Genomic DNA, 19991 nt, shown 5'->3' on the forward strand with positions numbered 1-19991 from the left:
TCGAAGCAAGAAACGTTCATTTACATAGGCGGTGCTGGCGGGAGTGCTTCTGTTACCTTTTGTGATTAAATTTTTTGCGATTGAAGTTTATGGTGATTATTAGTGTTATTGGAGTTTGTCGTTTTATAGTAAATTTTTAATTATATTCTGTGATTATTAAAATATAATGGCCGAACAACTGAGTTGTTCCAAGAGAAGACAGCAAAATGTTAACGTCAGAAGAGAAGGTAGTGATACGATATGAAGGAATTGAATTGCATGATGCAGAAAAATGGCATTAAATATTAGCCAAGCGGTCGATATTTGTAGCAGTTTAACAAAAGTATCCATTAGCTGTATTTATCATGGGCCTAAAAATACATCGGAAAATAAAAAACAAGTAAAACGTAAAACTAGAGGTAGAAAAAACATTGATTGTTTTGGATGACGAGAGAAGACATTTTATTTTCGGAGTAAAATTCCAACATCAAAAAAAATTCTCAAGGGCTCGAAAACAATTACTTTTTACCCAAGATATCTCGTAGAGTATTAATCAGAACTATGCAGAACTATGTAAAAACAGAAAAAGTGTGTTATTAAAAAAAAAAAAAGAAATTTTTGTGTGGAAACAAAAATATTTTAAAGAAATACGCACACTTCGTAGCATTAAACGGAAAACATATTATTTGGATGAAACCTGGATTAACGCAGGTCATACAGTTGGAAAAGGTTGTCAAGATTTAAATGTCAAAGGTAAACGCAAAGCATTTATAGAAGGCTGCTTTACAGGATTAAAAGCTCCATCATGAAAGGGACGACGTTTAATCATTATCCATATAGGAAGTGATACAGGGTTCCTTGATGATGGTTTGCTTTAATATGAGTCAAGAAAAACAGAAGATTATCATGAAGAAATAACTTCTGAAGTAAAATGAAAAAGACAGTCAAGATTTCATTTCACGTACAAAGCGTCTATGTATCTGTTTATACGTATTTCGCTTTAATAAAGCTCATTAGAACAGCTATTCATAGGCGTTCTCAACGTGAAAAATAAATCTTTCCTGTCTTTAAGAAGCAACAATAAAATGGCTTCGAAACGGACGCAATAGCGACATCTGATATTAAATCCGTAAAATAGTTTCGAAACACAATTCAGATATCTGCCTTAATCTGAGCCTTCTAAAAATTGCAAGCCCTAGCAGACGTTGATAAAGATGTTAATAGAGACATGGGGAATCTAAAATTTGCATTCCACGAATGTCTCCTCAACTAAGCAGAAATCATTAGCGAATTGGTTTCTTGTACTCATACAGAGTAGATCCGAATAAAATGAAAAAGACAGTCAAGATTTCATTTCACGTACAAAGCGTCTATGTATCTGTTTATACGTATTTCGCTTTAATAAAGCTCATTAGAACAGCTATTCATAGGCGTTCTCAACGTGAAAAATAAATCTTTCCTGTCTTTAAGAAGCAACAATAAAATGGCTTCGAAACGGACGCAATAGCGACATCTGATATTAAATCCGTAAAATAGTTTCGAAACACAATTCAGATATCTGCCTTAATCTGAGCCTTCTAAAAATTGCAATGCATAGCAGACGTTGATAAAGATGTTAATAGAGACATGGGGAATCTAAAATTTGCATTCTATGACATCTCTCCTCAACTAAGCAGAAATCATTAGCGAATTGGTTTCTTGTAGTCATACAGAGTAGATCCGAATAAAATGAAAAAGACAGTCAAGATTTCATTTCACTTACAAAGCGTCTATGTATTTGTTTATACGTATTTCGCTTTAATAAAGCTCATCAGAACAGATATTCATAGGCGTTCTCAATGTGAAAAATAAATCTTTCCTATCTTTAAGAAGCAACAATACAATGGCTTCGAAACGGACGCAATAGCGACATCTGATATTAAACTGACTTCTGAAGTATTTGAGCGCTGGTTTAAGAGAATTTTAACACAATTAGAACCTGGTCAGGTCACGTCAATAGACGTTTTAGCGTAACTTCCGCGACAGCCGGGTAGCATCAATAAGCTTTCTGCAAATTTATTTGTTTTTTTATAGCTTTCTGTAAAAATAAAACACTGAAAACTTTGTTTCCGAAACTTCCACAAAATTTATTGTAAAATCTTATCACTACAGCTATTTCGCCAGAGTACCTTTCTCAAGTGATCTATTTTTGGTATGCATTTACACATTATAGTCTAACCAAATAGGTTGAGGAGGGGAGAAATGTTTGTCTCAAGTTGGTTAAAGAATATAAAGTGGTTTTGTTAAAGACTATAAAGTGTAAATGCATACCAAAAATAGATCACTTGAAAAAGGCACTCTGCCGAAACACTTGTAGTGATAAGATTTTATAATAAATTTTGTGGAAGTTTTGAAAACAAAGTTTTTAGTGTTTTATTGTTACATAAAATAAATTTCCATCAAGTAACGGTCGAATCCATCAATTATAGCTTTTTGCTTATGGCATTCTGTATTTTTAGGAGAATTTGGAAAATAAGCCACAATATATCTATTTACATGGTTAATTTACTGACGTTTCGATCTCTATTCCAGAGACCGTTTTTAAAGTTAGAAAAAAAAAAGAAAATAAACAATATAAGATTATAAAAATATATAATAATAAACAAATAAAATAAATGTAACTATCGTGTATATCTTTGAAAACGGTCTTTGGAATAGAGATCGAAACGTCAGTAAAAACCTGTAAATAAATTTATATCGTGGCCTATTTCGAACAAATAATATTTTAAAAATATAATATAATTAAGGTTGAAAAAAAAGTGAGTGTACGCCACTGGATTTTCATACGTCTTTCCCCACTGCCTCCAAACGATGAAATCACTCTTCCAAATAGTAGAATTATAGTATAGTTAAATTAATAAATAGATAGAGGAAGGAGGGGTAATATTGCGCAGTTAAGCAGAAACATCCAAGATATTTTCATTTTACAAAATAAACAGTTGCTAACAAATTGATAAACGCTGCACAAATATGTTTGGCTTAAAATGTTATAAGAATTAAATAAAATAAAATACACTGGTCTGCAAAAAAGTGGCAACCCTATAAATTTCCGAAAATAAAAATTCATTGTTTTATGCACTGTTTTATATTGCGTCTCAATTTAAATATTTATTGCGATTAAATATGCTTTTTTTGACGTTTACGGTGTTGTTTTCTGTAGTTGCTGTTTATCTTCTAACGGCCGGTTTCACAAAGTAAAGTTCCCTTGCGTTGCGTTTAAGAGATAACCAGCGGTTACCCTGAAATATAGGTTTCACAATATAAGGTCAACAGCTCGGGTTGTGGTTAACCTACAAACTTTTTAACCCAAAGTAAAAGCGGTGGTTGAGAGCTTGACCAGGATATCCTAACCTAATTTCGAATTTAGTTTTGTTGACATTGACAGAGTGTAGACAGACACATAAATTATTAATTAATCAGATATGGATTTATATGATGTAAATGCTTTTAGCAGTGACTAGGAAGCTAGCAGACGAAGAATCATTAGGCACAGAATAAATCATTTTCAAAAACTAGACTATGAAGATATTTTCTGTAGGTTTAGATTCTTAAAGAACACAGTTGAAAATATTTTGGAGCAAATTGAAAATACATCATTGAAGATAGATCTCTTGAACATTTTTGTGGGTTCCATTTTATAATTTTAATTTTAACTTGGAAGAACAAACAACCACTACTTAGAACAAACTACGACACTGGGACAGAACTTGAAAATGAGAATAATATTTGTAGATTGTTTTCGATCTAACGTGACAAATGTATCATAACTCATCTATACTGGTTAATGTTCATAATATTTACTGACAATATTCCATAAAAATCTGATTATTGCCCATAATTTCCTACCAACATAAGAAAAATAGAACAAAACCTAAGGTTAAGTGACCATAACCGAATCTGTGAATGTGAAACGGCATCTGTCAGTTAAACTAGGGGTAAAGGTTACTTAACTCCTAGGGTTAACCACTGATTGTGAAACTGGCCGTAAGTTGCATTTAATTGAACAGTAATCTAGCTTACGTGTATTTCGACTAAGTGAATAATAAGATATAGTGTTATCTACAGTAGATTTTGCTCGAATTATTGCATTACTATAAGACGGAAGAAGCCAAGTTTAGGCTTAGTTAAGTATAGGTATATAGATTTATAGAGACTGGTACATATTCACGTCGACCTGGTTCCGCTCATAGAAGAGGTACCTCGCAAAGAAATGATCGTTTTATTGTAATGGAACTTTTAAGGAATCGCCATTTTACTGCAATTGCTGCAAGAAACCGTCTGCAGGAGGTTCGAAATGTGAATATAAATGAAAGAACGGTTAGAAGACGCCTCAAGGAAAGATGACTAATGGCAAGAAGGCTGGCTATTGTTCCCGAATTATAACCCAGACACTGAAGAAATCGATTAATTTTTGCTCAACAACATCAACACTGGGATATACAGGATTAGAGCCGAATTCTCTTTACTGGTGAATCGCGGTTCTATTGGAAGTCTGGCGATGGCCCAAAGAGGGTTTGCAGACGCAGTATGTCTCAGAGAAGAAAGTTTGGTGGTGGTCATGTCATTGTTTGGGCTGGAATCGAATTTGAAGCTCAAACTGAACTTATTTTCATCAATTGCCCCCTGAATGCTCACCGTTACATAGAGGATGTGGAAGTTCCATCTGATCCTTTTATTGGAAACAATTTCGACTTTATGCATGATAAGACTCGGCCGCATACTGCAAGAATCATGAAAAATTACTTGGGGGCAGTAGGAATTAATACTCTAGAATAGCCAGCTTGCAGTCCTGATCTAAATATCATCGAACATCTTTGGGATGAAATTCATCGTAGAGTTAGAAGTCAACCAGGCCAGCTAGAAAGTCTTGCAGAACTTCAAGACATGCTTCGTAAAGAATATGAACGTATTCCTGAATATGAAAGTTTTTATTCAACATTTGTTACGTTCCCTTCCAAGTCGTATGCCAACGGTTATTAATGTTTTAGGGCATAATACCTGATATTAGACAGTTATGTTCAAGTTTACTCGCAATTTTTATTGTTTGTGATGCGTTTCGATGTTACACTGTTTTCTTGTGTAGCCTTCAAATTAAATAAATTATGCTAAGGAATCAAGCAGTAATGGCCATTTTTGTTTTAAAAATGAAGGATAATGTGTATACAATATGAAACAATTCATAAAATTTCCAATGAATTTTTATTTTCGGAAATTTATAGGGTGGCCACTTTTTTGCCGATCAGTGTATACCTATATTACTAAAGTATTGAACAAATACTTTAGCTAGTGGGCAATATTGTGCATGTCATTTGAACTGGAAAAGTAAGAAAAAATAAAAATAATCGAATACATTTTTAATAAACTTCGCTTTTATACTTCTGATTTCTTAATACATTTCTTTGCACCTATCGCATTGAAACCCTTAAGCTGACTCCCAACAAGCTGCATGTGCCGATACTCCCGCACTTAATACAGCAATATTAAAGTATCTTGTGTTCAAATTCATCGCATATGACGCATACTTTATGGGAATCAATTGCTATTTAAATGGGAATAAGCAACAATTAAAGGTTAAAATACGTTTATTGACGTTTCAATTTCCACTTCGGAAATCGTTCTCAAAATACAAACATTAGTAAATTAAACAAATTTTGTTTTTTGTTACTTAGTGAAAAATTCTTCTAATAATTTAATTTTATCTGACTCATCTATATTGACAATTCAGACATACATTATACATTTTAAAGTAGACGACTTTAAAATGATATTGCCAATATTGTTGAGTTGCGTTCCTGGGACGACTTTACTTATAAGATAGTTCATTCGATTACATGAAATCAACTTTAACTTGAGAATATCCGTCAGAAAAGATCATAACATGTAATTCGTCTTTAAAAAGACAAATACATGCCATGATGACAGTAAAATTCTCCTGTTAGTGATTCCATAGTAAATTATGAGGGAAAAACCAGGAAAAAAAATGCACGATCAAATACTTACCATGTCGGGATAGTATTATGAGGTTTTCTAACTTGGTTTCTGTTAAGTTGTAATTAGGTGGAATATATGTACTGCATATAATTATTTGGTCGGGACACCAGACAGTTATTGCTGTGGCCTCCAAATTGGTAGATAGGATATATTGTATAGAAAATAAATCATTAGACACGAAGATAGATGTTCCTCTACTTGCTCTTGTAAACGTAGTCCGAAGGAAATGGTAACCTTAGGTCTAAGAAACCGATCTTCCATGGCGTTTGTTGACCTTGCTCTTCCATGTACAGGTCTTTTTAACTAAGAACCAGGACAATTATATCTTCAATTATTATGAAAAGCAAGAGCATTATTCTTTGTTACTAAAACAATTTTTTTTAGATCATTGATGAAAATATCCAAATGGAAATTGTAGCTTTGGAAACTGCTGCAGAAAAGAAATCTTTTCCACGGAGTTCACTTTCCAACTTTCACAGCCATACAGGAAAACACAGAAAACGTGACATCTGATCATTCGAACTCTGAGCTCCAGATTAAGGTCTGATATTGTCAAAAGTGTTTAGTTACACTGGCTGTTGATATTTGCTCCTAAATATTTTATGGAAGTTACCTGTTCTATTATTTGACCCTTGGCATACACATGTACGTTTATTGGTATCTGAGAAAATTCTAGAATTTCAGTTTTGAAAATATTTAGACGTAAATCGAACATTTCGTTATAACAAACTACCGTATTTATTATATTTTGTAGTTAATCTTTGTTTCACCTTGAACCTCGTCTGATGCTTTTCTGAATATAGATTTCAAATACAAAATAAATAATAGCGGTTATAAGACGCAACCTTGTCACACTCCTCGTCGTATTCGTATATCTTCAGATGTTGTGTGCTCTTTTCAATTGTTGCCGTTTGGTGCCAATATATATCTGATATAATTCGCAAGTCTTGTTCGTCAATTGCAGTTGTTCTCAGAATTTCGATCACCTTTTGATAGTTAACGCAGTCAAATGCTTTTCGATAATTAATAAAACATGCATATACATCCATATTCTGGTCTCTGTAAAAAGAACTTCTCGTGTTCCCAATCGTCTCAAAATCGGAATTGATTGTCACTCATCTGAAACTCACACTTACCTATTGTAAATTTGTTAGGTTACGAATGTTGATTTTAGCCAGTCTGGTGGTATTTTACCTGTTTAATATATCTTATTGAATAGTGCTGTTAATAAGTGGAGGCTTTTATTTTCGTTGTCTGCAATTTTTTTAAGTATTTCGACATTGATATTGTCTGGACCGGTGACTTTTCCGGTCTTCTGAGCTTTTACTGCATTAAGCACTTCTTCTTTTGTTAATTTTGGACCTTTTTCATTTATTCGATCATCCGTGGATGGTGGAGAACAAGGTCTATCATCGTCAAAAAGTGTCTGAATGTATTCTTTCCGTCTCTCCAGTTTGTCTTCTGTACCTATAATTATCTCGCTATCATTATTTCTGGTCTCTTTCTGTGTCTACCTGTCATTTCTTTCCCTTTTTTATGGACATTAAAGGTGGTGTATCTTTCCTGAAGTTGTTAAATTTCTAGGCATTTGGTTGACATCCAGTTTTCTTTAGCTTCTCTGCACTTTTTTCTAATGATTTTATTGACTCGTTTGCATTTTATTTGGTTTGTTTTATATTTTCGTTTTACGTCCATATGAGGTCCATGATCTCTTGTGTTATCCATTCGTGTTTTCTGTTGATTTTCGTAAACCCGATGTTGTCTTTTTGTATCTTTGTTATTTTCATTTTTAAAGCAGTCCATGTTACTTTAACGTCTATCTGTATCAAGTTCTTTAGCATTTCAATTTCTTTCTTAACCTTGATACTTATTTCATTTTTGTTTTCAGGGTTCTTTAGTTGTGAAATGTCACTTTTTCCCTTTTACCTTTAAGAAACCTTTTTAGTCTAAAATTCACTATAACTGTATTGTAATCGCTATGAATGTCATCTCCAGAATATGTTTTAGTAGATTATAATATACTTCTTGAAGTTGTTATCGAGCAAAATAAGGTCAATTTGAATTCAAACAATTTTATCTTTTCTGTCTGCAGGTGATTTCCAAGTGTATAGCCTTCTGGGATGTTCTCTGAAGAAGGTGTTGTCTACTGACAGGTTGTTCTCTACGCAGAATTGTACCAGTCTTTCTCCCCTATTGTTTCTGGTACCGAGACCGTATGCTCCTATGTGGTCTCCTTCGGCAATACCAATTTTGGCGTTAAAGTAACACTTAATCATCGTTATCACGCTTTTTTTGTCAGTCGCATTATTTTATCTATATTGTTGTAAGAGTTTTCAATTTCTTCCTCTGATTTACTTGTCACTTGTTGGAGAATAGATCTGAATAATATTTAGGTTTCTATGGGTTGTTCTTAATTTCATCATTACCACTCTATTATTTAGAGAAACGAAGTCTATGACTGACTGCGCAATATTATCTGATACTAATATAGCCGTTCCATGTATTCTGGGTCGGTTCCTCCTGACCTATAGATATATCAATCTTTTGTTTTTTGTTTTCGTTAACCAGGCCATCTTACTTCACTCATCCCTAAGATGTCTATTTTTATTCTTATCATCTCGGCTTCAGTGTTTGCAAGTTTCCCAGACATGAATAAGCTATGTACGTTTCAGGTGGCAATGCGTACTATCCTCTAATATATTTGGATTCTGTGTCCACCTCCTTGGACCTCAATAGTAGTTGACGGGAGGATTCTTCACACCCTCTCCCCATTTAAGGAGTGCTCTGGACTGAGAACCATTTTCTTATTTCCGTCTGCCATTTAAATTTGTGGGAAATATAATATTTGATAAAAATATGGTCACATATAAATTAAGTATTTTAGGTATTTAATAAATTCGTGTTTGTTTAAATTTGAAAGTTTTAATAAATATAATTTTTTATTGTGACGTATGATTTTATGTAAATCATACTAGTTTAGGGATGATATATTTTATTTAATACAGAATTTTCTTTCAGCTTGTGAGTAAATATGTTAATTTTTGTTAATAATTCTTTGATATGTTTTCTAATGTCTTTGAGATAAATGTAAATATAGTTTTTAGTTTATTTTGAGTCCATTCATGAGTTTCAGGTTAAATTGGCGCAAATTTTGCTTTGCAGTTTAGCTGATTCAGTATTTCTTGTCTTTATTTTTTCAAAATGTTATATAATTATTATCTATTGTTTATCTATCTGTCTTTGATCTGCACTTCTCTGTCATCTATATCATTACAATGAAGCCCCTGATTTGAGCAACGTTGTCTCGGTTAAGTCTTGATGAACGATTATTTCGATACAACATAGTTATCTCTCCCCCCCCCCTTAAGTGATACTCATTTTATAATAAAGGAAAATAAGAAAATCAATCATAAGTCAGCGTTAAGTTTATTTACAAAATAAAAATAAATTAAAAATAATAATAAATAATAGATCCAGTCTTTATAACACAAACGTCGAAAGGATTAAAAATCCCGTAGTCCCGTTACGTCAGCACACAGTAATACATTTTGTATTTCCTAATATCCAAGTTGGTATTTTGCAGAATGTGACTCACGATCATAATAAAAATAACGACAGCGAAGCAGACATTTAGTCCCACGTCGATCAGATTATCCCTGAAGAATCTTGCGGTTTTTTGACAACTTATCAACTTTCCGTCCATGGTCCTGAAACAAAAATAGAAAATAATGATAATGATAGTGTTGTAAACGAGCAAGGAAGGGTCAAGACGATCGTAAGGTCGCTTGACCCAAAAAAATCGGGCGGGAAGTTTGTATTACGGTAGGCAGGAGCGTAACTCCAAAATATTTCATGTCTATTTACTAAAATAAAAGTAGTTTGGTTTGATCAGGGATGTTCAATTTTACATGCAAAAATTTTTTACATGATAAAAATCATTACCTTAATCCAACCCTAAGTAATAAATTCCTACCTAATTTTAACCCCACCCCTTTACATACATACAGTTTTGAAATAACAACCAAAAATAGCTCTCTCTCTCTCTCTCTCTCTCTCTCTCGATTGTTGACTCGCGTAAACAACATACCTCTCTAAGTTTGCTTTTTATAGACAAGAGACGCCATTTTTGCTCTCTCTTAGCTATGTGTGTGTCAATAAATTAATATGTGTGCTACTAACGCCACCTCTTAACTTACTAACAAAGCCTATGTTGTTTACTTCTGATATACCTATCAAATTCCGACCAAATAATAAATTAAGTACATTTATACGACCTAAATAATATGTTTAAAAATAATAATTATATTTATATGAAATTATTTTAACCCTTTAAGGCCCGATTTTTTTAATTAAAAAAAAAAACATGATTTTTGTGAAGTTTATTTATTTTAGTATATTTTTAAAACAAATTCAGTCAAAATAAACAATGCTGATCCTGAAGTATATCCTGCAGGATGTGGTGTTCTCAAGATAACAGCAGGAACATACCGCAACAAAAAATTTAATGAGAAATAAAAACCAGGTAGCACTTCTTCCTTCCTATTGTTTTGCATGAAACGTTGCTACACAATTTTTGTCATGTTTAAGACAAAGTTCGACATTGCAAGATGAACATTTCGACTGTGTTCTGCTAACATTTGCTGTCGTACTGCTGTTGGTACATCTCAAAGAAGTAGTTTTTTGAGGCAGATCAGTAGACTTTGAATGGCGCAGTTCCAAGGCAATATGCATTTTAAATTTACTCACCGGTTTCTGCTAATGGTCTTCCCCTTTTTAATTGTTCTAGAGCTCCAATAAGGCCTCTAATCATAGAAAGCCGGAATTCTTTCAAAGACGTACTTTTGGATTGGCTTCTAAGTTGAAATAGAATGAATGCGTTTACGATGCAAGCATCCACAAAATAAAAAAATATTTTATGTCACCACTTATGTGATTTACGATTCACCTCATAAAGACTTTTCAGCATGTCAGATTTGTCAACATATCCCACATGTGAGTTGTAGAGCACTACCATTTGTGGACATGCAACCTCATTCAGATTAGCGTCTTTTTGTCCTCTCTTTACAACTTCGTTTGTTGCTGGATTTTGGCGATTTGCTAAAAGAATGACACTTCTGCGATCCATCCACTTCAACGCAGATAGTCTATCTGTTAAAATACGGTAATATGAATCTCCACGATTCATTTGTTTGTCAGTTTTAAACTCTGGTAAATCCTTTCTTTTTTTTTTGAACGGCTCCACTTGCGTAAATTCCGTCTGACAATAAAGATCTCTGAAGATCAATACAGTTGAAATAATTGTCAAAGAATACTCAGTGGTGTTTATTTACTAAGACCCTTATTAGATCCTGTACGACTCGTTGTCTTAAGTTTTTTTCGAAATTTCCCACTTTACCGGTATATATCTGGAACTCGCACATGAATCTGCTTGAATCTGCTCTAATCCATATTTTGTAGCCACGTTTTATAGGTTTATTGGGCATGTACTGTCGGATACTTCTTCGACCTTTGAATCGTATCATAGACTATCAATCGCTTGAAACTCAAAGTGGATTCAGTGCTGCAAAAAACGTTTCCGTGAGTTTGGCCAGTAGAGGTCGCACTTTGTAAAGTTTGTTAAATCCGGGATCAGATTTTTGGCTGCACTGTATTATCAACCAGATGTAAATTGCCTAGTAACCAAGCGAATCTGTTACGTGACATACCCAAATTGATGAAAGGATCTCGTAATTCATCACGTGACGACCAATAATGTCTGTAACTGGGCATTTTCTTAATACTCATTAATAAATTTACTCCAAGAAATGTTTTGACTTCGTCTTCTGCGGTAGGTGTAAATCCAATTCCTACTCCGTGCTTTTTAACGTAATATGGATTGGTTTAAAATACAATTAGCTGAATTAGATCCTCAGGAAACGATTAAAAAATACATCTGCGTTTGGGCCTGTAGTTTCAATAAATTGATTTGTTTATGTTAAATAATTTTCATTTTGGGTCCAAAATATAGAGTTATCTCGCTTTGCTAGCCGTACTGCTAGCGGTACATCGTCTTCACTATCCGATTTCGATTCTTGATTAATTGGAGTATTGGTTGTTTCATCTTGATTGTTAATTTGGTCTTCAAACATCATCATCATTGGTGCTACAGCCTTATAAAAGAGCCTCGACCTTCCCAAGTCTATTACGCCAGTCAGTTTTATCCATTGCCAACTGTTGCCAGTTTGCTGCGCCTATTTGTCTACCATCCTCATCTACACCATCCCTCCATCTGAGTTTTGGTCTAGCCCTACTTCTACTTTTCACAGGTTGTGACATAAGGATTCTTCTAGGAGGGTTATTCTGCTGTGATCTTGCCAGATGTCCTGCCCATCTTAGTCTTCCTATTTTTATAAAGGATACTACGTCTTTACCACCAAGTATATGTTTATATCTGTGATATATCTCGTAGTTGTACCTCCTTCTCCAAACACCATTTTCACAGATGCCACCAAATATTCTTCTCAGGATCCTTCGTTCAAATATAAGCAGGAGATTTTCATCTGCCTTGGAAATGGTCCATATCTCCGACCCATATGCCAACACTGGTTGTATAAGGGTTTTGTATATGGTTATTTTTGTTTTTTGGCTTAAGTTTCTGCTTCTCATATGTCTACTCAGTCCAAAATAGCATTTGTTTGCTAGGATTATTCTTCGCTTGATTTCTTCCGTCATGACGTTCTCCTTGGTGATCAGGGAGCCTAAGTATGTGAATTTGTCCACCACTTCAAAGGTAGAATTATCAACCGTGAATTGGTGGCCGATGTTTCTGGCTCTATTGTTGGGTGTTGATGCCATTATCTTAGTTTTATTTTCATTTACTTGCAGGCCCATATTTTTTGAGGCGTTTGACAAGGTGGTATACATTTCTTCTAGCTTGCGTGTTGTGCGGGCAACTAGACCAACATCATCTGCATATGTCAAAATTTGGGATGATTTATTAAAAATGTTTCCTCTGCTGTCTATTTGGGCATCCCTGACCGCCTCTTTCAAAGCTATGTTGAAAAGGAGACACGCCAGCGCATCTCCCTGTCGCAGCCCAATATGCGTTTCAAATGCCTGTGATTGTTTGCCCTGTATTTCGACTTTGCAAACAACTTTACGCATTGTAGCCTTAACCAATCTTATCAGTTTATCGGGGATGTGGAATTCATCCATGGCTTCATACAATTTATTTCTTAGGACACTATCATAGGCCGATTTAAAATCTACGAAAAGATGGTATGTGTCGATATTGAATTCATTGGTTTTTTCCAGTAATTGCCTTAGCACAAAGATCTGGTCTGTTGTTGATCGACCAGGCCTAAAACCACTTTGATATTCGCCAAGAAGCTCCTCTGAATATTCACTCAGGCGACCATATAAAATACTCGAAAATATTTTGTATGCTGTATTAAGGAGAGTTATTCCCCTATAGTTTCTACATTCTAATTCATCGCCCTTTTTGTGTAGCGGGCAAACGATCCCAATACACCACTCTTCTGGGATTTGTTCCTCATTCCAGGCTCTCAGTATGATTTTATATATATGATTAGTCAGAGTAGCACCTCCACATTTAATAAGTTCCGCGGGTATACCATCACTTCCTGGAGATTTATTATTTTTTAGGTGTTTTATTGCATCCCGTACTTCCTGAATTGATGGAGGCTCCAATGGCGTATTGTTGTTTGCTCCTGGGGGTGGTTGATTTGGATCTTCTACTTCGATAGTAAGCAGTTCTTTATAGTGTTCCACCCACCTTTTCAATACTTCTTCTTTTATATTGAGTATATGCCCCTCCTTATCCTTACATAGTCCGATCCTTGGTTTAAATTCTTTTCTTGCTTTATTTAGATTTTTATAGAATTTTCTTGTTTGATTTTCCTTTTTTAATGCCTTAAGTTCTTCCAATATTCTATTTTCATAAGTTCGCTTTTTTCTCCGATGGATATACTTCTCTTCTCTTCTGAGATCTTTATATTTTTGTTCTTTTTCTCGGCTTCTTCTTTGCTGCATCAGTTTATATGCATTGTTCTTTCTTCTTGTAATGTCCTCGCACTCAGCATCGAACCACTCATTGCGTGGTGGTGGTCTTTGCGGCCCTAGAATGTTCTTTGCTGCGTCTTTAATGTAATTTTTACACATTTCCCATTGTTCACTAATTGTTAGATTCTCTTTAGTTATGTATTTAGTTTCGATATAGTTTTGAAACCTTTCTACCGTTTGCGGGTTTTTGAGGAGTTCAATATTAAGGCGCCTTGTTTTGGTACTTCTCTCCTTCTTCGCATTTGAGATTATGGACGATGTCCATATTTCCAATATTAAAGACATCCTCATTATCTGGTCGCCGAAATTCATTATCATCCAATTCATCTCCCAAGACGCTTTCAGCCGCAGTCAATGTGATTCAATCAAATCGGTTCAAAACTGGTTAGACACTTAGAATATAATATAGGCAACCAATTTTACACACTGGTATGACTGTAAAACCAATGGCAAGTTTAAAAGAAATGTTTGTAAAGGTGGCCATTTTAGCATACCGACAGTCAAAGGGTTAAAACGAAACAAAATTACATAAAAATTTAAACAGATGAGTCAATGTTGTTATTAATTAAATGACATTTTTGACATTCATTAAGAATCGAATCTTTTAATATTGTTTTATTACCTATTACTATTTTATTGGAAAAAAAGCCACAATTTAAGTTTAAAATACGTTTATTTTTGACATTTTAATTTCCACTTCGAAAATCGTTCTGAAAATACAAAACCTTGTATTTGAATCTGTTAGTGTCTATATTTTATTAGTTATTGTTCATATAGTTTTTAATCTAAACCTACTTAAACTAAGTATATGATGACTATTATTGAAACGAATTGATCGCGAGTAGTATTTTGTGACGATACCCGTGACGACACCATCTTGTGGCGCTAGTTCCGTGACGCTCGCCTCAGTATTTTACTGTAAAGAAAAAGTATTACAACGCCAGTATAGAAGCTTCGCTTTAAAAATGAAAATAGGTGGATAAGGTTATTTATATAGACCACGCATCTTAAAGAAACCATCTCTAGCTTGAGAAATTCTTGCTTTATTTCTTGCGTCAAGCTGTAGCATTTGAAATTTATTGGAATCCCCTCGTATATGTGTTAATTGAAATCCCCTTATATATGCATCAAAATAACGAAGAATTTTTTCAATGTTTCTTAGTTCGTATCCTTCAGTTTAAAACCCATATAATCTTTCGTTCTTTCTTTAGGTCGCCGCCGCCGATAATGAATTATTTTATTGTTTATTTATGTCACAGGCGCAAATTCTTCGATATTTCTTTGTTCAAACCGCCCGATATTGCGTTTTCAAATTAATCTACGTCTTAATTTCCGTTGTGTTTTGTTTATACCCAAAGTGGTTTGTTTATTCTAACTGATGCGAGCAATTTTTTTTAGATGATTTCGTCACTCTCAGTGGAGCCGCTGTTAGAGGCAGTGGTTTCGGTGTTAGTCCGAATTTTTCTTTTAATTCGTAATGTTTTTTTTTTGTTTTTTTCGTCTTTTGTCATGCAAAAATGTGTAGTATAGTAGCAGTGTTGAGTTTTAAGTGCAGTTGATGAGGTTGACAGAGGTAACGGAAGAATGAAGACGTTTTAGAGGTCGGCCAAAAAGAAAACCGACAAATATGTTAGAGAAGTGGTATTTTACTCAAGTAATGTGTTTATAAAGATATCAACATTTCCATTGTCCAGTTTTTAAGAAGCGTTTACATGGTGTGTCCAATGTGCCAGTTTCCACCTCACACCTCAATGTCCTAAGCAGCCGTTTAGGGATATTTTTTTCACAGTTTGAAGATGTAGTTTTTTGTTCCAGTTATTGAAAGTTATACATTGAAACTCAGGTAACTTCTTTTGTGATCAGATTTTAAAAGTAAAGCAGACATTTTTTAAATAAACGTAATAATTGCTTTCATACAAAAAAAAATTGTAATGTTTAAAGTAGTAAATTTTATGGTTTGACTTTTAGCTGTCATTTTATTTGTTCAGTTTTGTTTTAAATTTAATGTTAACATATGACAGCTAGCTTTATTATTTTTGATATTGATTTGTTTTGTTTTTTAAAGAAGGTTAACCACTATGCATAATTTCACTTAAAAAGATATTTTTTGATTTGTAATAATTAATTTCTGCTACAAATAGTCGCCCATTAACAATTGTAAGTTTTGTAGTATCTCCAACTCCTGGAGATTGTAAACAGATGACAAATGTAAGTCTTTTTTGTATTTTTGTATTTTGCAGCTATTGTCATTAATATTTTGTATTGTCTTTTTTTGAGCATTCTTGTGTTCTCTATATTTTGTAACTGTTTGTGGTGACACAAAATAAATGTTAAATTTTGTTTTTCAACATTTTGTTTATTTTTTTTTTAACTAACCCTTTTTGAGTTTAATTTGAAAAAGATTTTGAATGTTTTGCATTTCTGATAATTATATCTCCAGTTACAACTAGCTGGTTGTAATAGGTATAATTAGGCACCTCAAGTGGCGCCCTATATTAAATTTCTTGAGGTGTTTTAGGTTTATTTTCATTCTGTTTGTCCCAAGAGATTTATGACCCTTTATTTCTTTTTTCTGGTAGTTACCCCAATCCAAACCCCCTTGTCTTTTACTTATCTACGATTCCAGCTCTCCTACCAAAGCCTGAGTGCCCGTTCGCACAAGTAGCGTTTATTTTGCTTACCCTATCTTCGCCCCAAAAATTTCTATCCCCCATCTTCTACCCCTAATAGTAATACCCCTATGGTAGGCAAAATATTATCGTTACAAAGCTTGTAGCTCATCCAGCAGTCAAGGTATTTATAATAGTTTATATGATCTAATATCTTACTATTTATCATGTAAAAAGACCTTTTGCCTCTTCTGGATTATTATTATCTTGGTTTTTTATCGTTTATCTTCATTCTGAACTTTTGACAAGCATCATTAAGTTATTCTTTAAAACTCAGTTTCAGAATTAAATATTATCAACTGATCCAATTCCTATATATATTAGAAACCGTATAAACCCTTCTACCCTATTATTATACTTCAAAATTTATATATCTCAAAGAAATAAAAAAGATCAAAAAGTTTTTTCAAAAAGTAATAACACAACAAAAAACAAGCAGTTTTCCAGCTTTATATTAATAGAATTATTTTCGACTGTCGAAATGAAGCGAACGTTAAGATAAAATCGATTTGAGATGTTTTAGATTCGTCCTTTGATCTTTTGGGAATACACAAAGAGTCGTAATTAATATTACTTCTTCTTTACGTCGAATTTATACAAAACGATTGAATTACCGTGAAGGAAAAAAGATGAGGGATGTATTGTGTTGAAATTTACAATTAAAGTAAGGTTTACGTGGTTTAGGTTTAGGAACCATAATTATATCAGCCAGTAGCAAATATATTGTTGGGAATAATCACAAACCTTGATTTACGTCCTTTATTTGACATTTTAGCGTCAAACTACACTTCATATTGTATTATAGTGTATTTTTATGTATGAGAGAGTAATAAAACAATAAATTATGTATGCAAATCCCTAAACTGTTGATACGGGTGACTCAATGAAAAACAGATATTTGTCAACAAGTTTACAGAAGTATATAGGAAAACAATTTTAAATTGACTATGACCACCAGGTATAAAGGTTGGAGCAGAATAGAATACAATAGTTGTGAGGGTTACTAATCCCTAAATAAGGTTGCCAGTGTCGGAGTGATGAAGGTTAACAGGTACTAATGAATTTGCAAGAAATGTAAGATGTTTATTTTATTGGTTATATATAACCAATAAAAGTTTAATAAGTACCTACCTATTTGCAAAATAAAGTTTAATTCTTTAGATAAAATAAAACGTTTTATTTTGTCTATTTGCAAAATAAAGTTTAATTCTTTGCCTATTTGCAAAATAAAGATTAATTCTTTAGATAAAATAAAACGTTTTATTTTATCTGAAATGAGTGCATTCCACGAAGTAAGGGTTTCAACAATCAAACATTTAATTCTTTAATTCCAGGAATCTACGACAGTAATTGACTAAACTTATTCCACAGAAAATGTGATAGTGGGTTTTTCCATTTTGTATATAGGAAGGTCCAAGTGGCGTATTCAAAATTCTTAACAGTTCACTAAAAGTAGGTACTTCAGTTGCAAGGTGCAGTTTATTGTGTATACTAGTGTTATGGAAAATTTGGAAGTGCCGTGTAAACGCCGAAAAATTGGTCCTCTAACAGTTAATGAAAAAACATTAATATTTAATTGTTTTAAATCATTTACAGACAAACGTTTATGTGAAAGTGTTGATGAGACCGTTGAGTTAGTTAGCAGTACATTTGGTGTTGGGAAATCTACGATTTACAGAGTTATTAAAGAAGAGAAATGTGGTAGTTTTCAAATGCCACGTAATGCTCCAGGGAAACCAAAATTTCAAATAGAATATCATTTTAAAGAAGGACTTCGACGGAAAGTGCATGAATTCTTCTTTAGACAAGAATTTCCAACATTGGATAAAGTTCTTGTCTCAGTTCGAGATGATAAGGATTACCCAGAAATGAGTCGAAGTACGTTATGGAAACTTTTAAAAGAAATAGGCTTCCGCTGGAAAAAGAATCCCAGAAAGTCTATTTTATTAGAAAGAAGCGATATTGTCATATGGAGAAGACATTTTCTAAGAACCATAAAGGAAATGAGAAACCAAAAAAGAAAAATATTTTATCTTGATGAAACATGGATCAACGAGGGTCATACACCAAATAAATTTTGGCAGGATGAAACTGTTACAAGTCAAAGGCACGCTTTTGTAAATAACTTATCTACTGGTTTAAACCCACTATCAAGAAAGGGACGCAGGCTGATAATAGTACACATTGGCAGTTCAGACGGTTTTGTTGAAGGTGGTTTATTAACTTTTGAATCAACTCGTACCGGTGACTACCATGAAGACATGAACGCTGATGTCTTTCAAGAATGGTTCGAACAAATGATAGATCTTCTTCATAAGAACTGTGTAATAGTAATGGATAATGCAAGTTATCACTCCAGACTTATAGAAGGACTGCCCACAACCAAGTGGTTAAAAAAAGACTTGCAGAATTGGCTGAGTTCAAAAAATATTACGTACCATCCCGGATCTATAAGAAAGGAACTTTATTCGTTGTGTGCCCTTCATAAAGAAAAATTTAAAAAATACGAAATTGATGAAATTGCCAAAAATCGTGGAATGACAGTACTTAGATCCCCACCATATCATTGTGAATTAAACCCGATTGAACTGGTATGGGCACAGATAAAGAGTGAAGTTTCAAGAAAAAATACCACTTTTAAAATTCATGATGTTAAACAGTTGTTTTTGGAGGCCGTAAATAATGTAAAACCTGAAAACTGGGAAAAGGCAGTAAATCACACTATTAAAGAAGAGGAAAAAATGTGGAAGCTGGACAATATTACTGATAAAATGATGGAGCCCGTTATTATAAATCTTGGTTCTGAAAGTTCATCTTCTGAATCTGATTTGGATTTGTAACAAGTAGCTGTAAGTTTTATATTAATATTTTTATTCATCTATTTAACATACCTTAGACGGTTTTAAAAACTCTTTTTCTCTTTTGTAATTTTTAAAAATTAAAAAAAAATGTGAATTTTTTAAAACCCTTTTTAATGTAGGCCAGTCAGTTCTAATATAGTGTGTGATAAAAGAGGTCACTTTTGTTTACATACACATAACACTTTATAACACTGAAATAATTCATTTATTTTTTACAATTATTCAAAGTAATTTTTCAATTAATCTTGAGCACGCCCATGGAGTGGTCGGAGGTACCAGTTAACATTATGCTAATTACTCTCTCGTTCATAAAAATAAACTATAAGAGAAGAAGGGAGACTTATATCCAAGACACTTACAAGTAAGTAATTAATATTTTTTTAGAAATTTT

At 33.4% G+C, this 19991-nt stretch overlaps 1 long non-coding RNA gene across 1 annotated transcript in view; it reads right to left on the reverse strand.

The window, feature by feature from the left end:
- Positions 1–9416: 9416 nt before the first annotated feature.
- The window catches only part of LOC140431285 (uncharacterized), a 113639-nt gene continuing 103064 nt past the window's right edge, over positions 9417–19991 (reverse strand). Inside the window, exon 2 of the long non-coding RNA XR_011949651.1 lies at positions 9417–9716. This is a non-coding gene — a long non-coding RNA (uncharacterized lncRNA). The remainder of the gene's footprint in view (positions 9717–19991) is intronic.

The sequence above is a fragment of the Diabrotica undecimpunctata genome, unplaced genomic scaffold, assembly GCF_040954645.1.
Source record: "Diabrotica undecimpunctata isolate CICGRU unplaced genomic scaffold, icDiaUnde3 ctg00000621.1, whole genome shotgun sequence".
Taxonomy (NCBI): Eukaryota; Metazoa; Arthropoda; class Insecta; order Coleoptera; family Chrysomelidae; genus Diabrotica; species Diabrotica undecimpunctata.